The following is a 5,786-nucleotide window of genomic DNA, read 5'->3' as shown; positions in this document are numbered from 1 at the left end:
AGTTCAGGTTGAGAGATAAGGCAATATTCAGTTTTATTTTTCCAAGTCAGCAATATTTTCTTAAACTGTTATTAATTTATGCTTCTGAGTAGCCATTTTTAGTTGACAGACACTATAATGAGCTGTTAATAAAAAGAAATATTTCAATATTTCAGAATTCATATATTAAAAATTATCACAATGTTTCAGTTAATCAGTCATGGTAGTCTAGGACCAGGTATATGGCTAAAACTACCTAAAACATTTACTGTGTATTATATCATTATTTTCTGTTAATTTCCTGGTACCATGTATTCTTAGAAGCATGAAACAGGGCACATCTATATTATACTACATATTGTTATAACAGGGTTTTGGTATGGTGACTTTCAGCTAAAATCTATATTAATATGTGTTTCATTTAACTCAGCAGGCCAGCCATGACAATGTATTTTCAAATATTAAGTTGAAATATAGTTCACATTTAAAAAAATAAATATTTAACTAAATATAATATTTCCAAAATGCTATTAAATAAAACTAGAATTTTTATTTTTCATGTAACTTTTATGGTCTCTTTTATTAAGTTTATAGAAAAATTAGAATGTTACATGAGTATTTCTCTTTCCAATAGTGATTTGAAATACCATCTTAAATGAAATTTCAGCAGTAAATCATTTATGTTATCAGCCTATGTTAGTCTGAAATTATGAACTATAATTGAATGATCCAATAACACTAAAAAGATTAATTCAAGTTTTAAAACTTAGATTTTTTTTGGCACATATATCTTTTCTTAACAGAATATATACTCAAACTAAGACTAGTAATAACACCTCTACCTCACTCACAAATATGGGAAATCTTGATGGTGTATACTAATCTTTAAGATAAACACAGGGTTCCTTCCTCATTCCAACTTTAAGAAATGCTTTGTCAGTGGAAGGATGGGGTTCTCGTGGCCACAGAGATGGCTGCCATCAAAGAAAATGAGCTTTCAGCAGGTTGAGGAAAAGAAAAAATCCCGAGGGCATGTTGTCTTGGAAATAATATGATGATCAGTTCCTTCTGGGACATTTAAAGATTAGTTGACAAAAGTTCTTGAAGGGTTCAATATCCTTGTATTGGCCTAGTTGTAACTTGGGAATGATGGCAATGTTAGTGACAGTGGCCTCATACAAAAGCACATGCAGGCCTGAGACAGGGAAAAAGCAAAAACAAAAACAAAAATAAAAACAAACAAAAACACCTGATTGGTCTTTAGTTTCACTTCAAAATATTGCTCTTCCCAAAATGTTCTGCTTGGAAATGGCCATGTGACTTTTCTCATGGTTTTCAGACAAAAGGAAATATCATGTAAAGATAAAAGCTAACAACCAGACAATCTTTCTTCCTCAAAAGAGATTTAATTCAATGTAAGTTGACTGGTTATCACAAGTGTCCCCTGTAGTGTGGGATGCTGATACTGGGGGAGGTTATGTGCAGGGGCAGGGAGTATTACGGACACTCTCTTACTTTACATTCAATTTTGCTCTAAACCTAATAGTTTACTTCCAAACAGAAGAAGAAGGAAGACAGAGCCATATATATAATCAGTGTTCTGTCCCGGAAGTCATGAAGAGAGACTGCAGTTTGAGTAGCCCTTTATCTGATAATCTCAGTTAGTTGATAAGAAACAAAACTAAAATAGTGATTCTCAGTTTTCACTGTGGTTCAGAATCACCTGGGAAAGTTTTGAAAATACATATGCTAGGATCTTAAAGCAATGAATCAAATGCAGTTGTTCAGGGATACGGAGAAGACACTGGTATTTTTTTAAAGCTCCCTAGGTTACTCTCTACAAAGTCATTCTGTAATAATTTTAGCCATAAGGTCTAAACACACTTACACTCAATTTTGTACCATAAGGAATAGTCCTGATGGCCTATAAATTATTCTGGTCTTTTCTCCACCACACCAAAGTCCAAAAAATGCCCATCAGTGAATGTCTCACCTAATGGAAAGATGAATAATCCCAAAGGAGTTTTTATTGAATTGATTCACAGATAGTACAAAAGAAAATAAGAAAACTAATGTTAGAAAAAGAACATTCAAAAGAGAATTATTGCCAAAAGTGATGAAAATTCTGAGCTTCTATATGATTCAATTTTTAGAAAACTCAATGAAGGAACTTAGTGAAGTTGTAGCAAGATTTGATTATAGAATCAAATAAATAATAACCATCACCCTTACCTGTACAATTATGCAACTCAAATCCTTTTTCTTTAAATCCCAAACTTCCTTGATTTCCAATATCTTTCTAATTTCAAGATAATTCCTGTTTGATTTCAGTATTCTACTGACCTTTTTACTGCATTTCTAATAAGCTAATGGTCAATGTTGTGATTTAAATTTGGGACAGCCATTCTCAGATTTGCTATTCAACAATAGTGTTTTGAACATTTTGAGTTTTCTCAAGTGAGAACAATTCCAAATTAATGACCCTTTCTTCCTCAAATTGAAAACAACTTTAAATGATATTATAATGTTCACATAACACTGTAACTGCAAAAACACTCACCAACTCTAATCACATACAAAAATGCGTTTTTAACTGAAGCCAATTTAAATATCTTGAAGAGATTCTTCATATACCAAGCCAATAATAAATAATCTATTTGAAGTCTGCTCAATTCCCAATTGCATGTAGGGCATTGGTGTTGACATTTCTGAGGGAAAATTAGTATCTGAAAGACTATTAATCAAAAAATAGACAAACCTAGACAGGAGAGGCAAAGATAATTAAACATCCTATCACCTTGACCCACTAACACTCCTCAAACCAATACCAGATGGATCTTTTCTAGAAGCAATAAAAAAGTATTCAGTTTTCTATGGCTATTTCACATGCCTCAAGGCAAAATCCTCAGGTCACAGCTATTGCCTGGACCTTCTCAGTTCTTGTGTTTTTATATGTGCATGCCTATTCCCTCTTTTTATCCATTTTCTTAGATAAAATATAAATGTAGATTAATTCAAAACTGATTTATAAGTGACAATTTGGAAAATAAAATAAGTATCTATAGTCATTATACAATACACTAATAAACTTCTCAACTTGATTTAATATTAATTATGGTAGTTATTTGAATGTGTTTAACAGTCCCATAAAGATATTTCTCTTATTAGCATTTTGGATGTTTGTTTGTTGTTTGTTTGTTTGTTTGTTTGTTTGTTTTAGACAGAGAGAGAGAAAGCAAGGAGGGTGTAGGGGGGAGTGAGAACGAATCTCAAGCAGGCTCCATGCCTAGTGCAGAGCCTGACACAGGGCTCAATCTCGCAACCCTGTGATCATGACCTGAGCTGAAATTTAAGAGTCAGATGCTTAACCTACCGAGCAACCCAGGTGCCCCAAGATACTTCTTTTTTATTGAAGGAATCCCCTTCCTTTGTGTTCAATATACATGGATGGGTAAAATCAATTATTTTATTTTGCTAGAAATTACGAATAGTTTTTTTCAGTGAAGCCTGAAGATGATAGACAGATTTTTTCTTTGTGCAGACATGATATAAAGGAGTGACATTTTGAAAGACACGATGATAAATAAACCATAAAGTTGACAGCATAGTAGCAACATAACACTAAGATACCCTTTTACTCTTGATTTTTTCTCTTTTTAAATATTTTATAAACTTATATAAACTATTATTGGACAAAATTTGGTTGTATTTTAAATGACCTCTTATTTAAACATATGTGTAATCAATGAACTATTGTAAAATAGTAATAATTTTATTATTGGATGGTAGACAGAAAATCCCATTAATATTCATTGTTATAAGGGCCATATATTTTGATGATTACTTCAGTTAATAACACCTGACATTTTTATCACACCTTACACTATTTAGATGCTTCTATGTACCAAATTCCATTTTCTCTTAAGATGTCCGACTCTACCCCAACTTCCTGGAGTCTTCTAATTTCTATTGCCATTGCTACCATTTTGGTTTAATCCCAGAAGTATGCCATCCCTTAATTTACCAACATAGATAGAGAGGGAATAAAAAAACAAGAAAATACTCTTCCCTTATTGAATTAGCTGAATAAAGACTGAAAACTTGCAAAGAATTTTACTTAAAAAAATGAGGGAATATTTTAGGAAATTGTGATCCCATCAAAACACGCAAAATTCATTCCCAGGTGTTTACTTCCACACCTTTCCATGCCCCCCATGACTTTATTAATAGAAGCTGCAAGAGCAAAACTCAGTAATTTTATCAAATGAGACAGATGGTTGCTATATATTGTACGTCTTAGGTTTAGCAAAGTCACCTTTATTCTCTAGGCATAGATTTATTCAACTAATGGAATGCCCAAATATTAACTTAAAAAAAAAAGTGAGTGGTGGCAGCAGGTGGAGGAGCTAAGATGGTGGGGTAGGAGGAGGACTCTAGACTTGGCTCTTCCCTGGAGAACAGTTAGACAAATGTCAAATCATTCTGAACGCTCAAGAAATCGATCTGAGGACTGACAGAATAAAGTGCACAACTAGAGGGAGAGAAAAGACCACATTGTGGAAGGTAAGAGGTTCAGAGATGTGATTTGGGGGGAGGAAAGGACCCCTAGTGCTGCAGAAGGGAGGGAACCCTGATCACAGAGAGAGGAGACAGAGAGGCAGAGAGACAGAAGTGCACAGGGGATGGCAAAAGAAAAACACTTCACTAAAGCCACTGACTGGCAAACAAGAGCGGCTGATAATCATGAGTTTTTATAACCAGCAGAGCTTAAAGACTGGAGTTTTAGAGGTCCACAGTGTGGCTGATGTGGATCCCTAAGGGCCCTTACAGTGCACCTGTGGAGAAAAGAGCACATAGCCAGGTAGCGGATGCTAGATCTGAGGATCCTCTGGGATGCATGAGGAGAGACATTTCCCCTTTCTTGGAGTGCAAGTGGAAGATGTGGCATTGCCTCTCAGGGGACAAAAGAGACAGTAGGTGCCTTTGTGATCCCCTGCCCCTCAGCAAAGGCACAGAGACACCTGCTGAGGGTGGCTAATGTGGACACCAGCTTTTTGCTGTGCTTTACACCAAACATCAAGCTCCTGTGCATTGGTGCAACTGCTGTTCTGGGACAAACCTGTGCTAGCCCCGGCGTGGCAAGACCCTCTCCCAGAGGACCGGTGCAGGTCTGAGACATACCAGGTCCCTAAAATTTGGAGTTTTAAAGCTCAGCTGGCCTGACTGCGACAGAACACAGGTGCACTGCAGACAGACAGACAGCATGGACACAGACTGGGTGGAAATAGGGATCTGAAGGATGCCTGGGACATATGAGGGGAGATGGCTCTTCTGTGAGGGCTTCCTGGGTAGCAGTGGGCCTGAACTCTCCTCTCTAGGGATGAGGGAGGGGGCTGGCACTATTTCTCTCCCTCGCCCCTCAGTATAAACTAATTTCAGGAGCAGCATGGCACCAACAGTGGTGGCCTAAACCACTTACACCAAGCGATGCTCCCCTGCTCTTTGCACGTGCTGTTTTACTAGGACAAGTGTGCCTGAGAACCAGAGCAGTGGGCCCTCCCCTGGAGACCAGCACAACATGCAACCCCCCACATGCAACAAGTCTACTGGCCATAGAGTGCTGCAAAGCTTCGGCTCTAGGGGAACCAGCATCAGGTCTCTTTTAAAAAGAAGACCAGAGGACACCTACTTAAACTCACCACATTCTGGCCAAGATCCAAAATACTAAAACTGAAACAGGAAGACACAGAAAATCTGAACAGACCCATAACCATCAAAGAATTTGAATTAATAATTTCCCAACAAAC

The sequence above is a fragment of the Acinonyx jubatus genome, chromosome C2 (assembly GCF_027475565.1).
Source record: "Acinonyx jubatus isolate Ajub_Pintada_27869175 chromosome C2, VMU_Ajub_asm_v1.0, whole genome shotgun sequence".
NCBI classification, from domain to species: Eukaryota; Metazoa; Chordata; class Mammalia; order Carnivora; family Felidae; genus Acinonyx; species Acinonyx jubatus.
Note: the sequence above shows the minus strand (reverse complement) of the source record.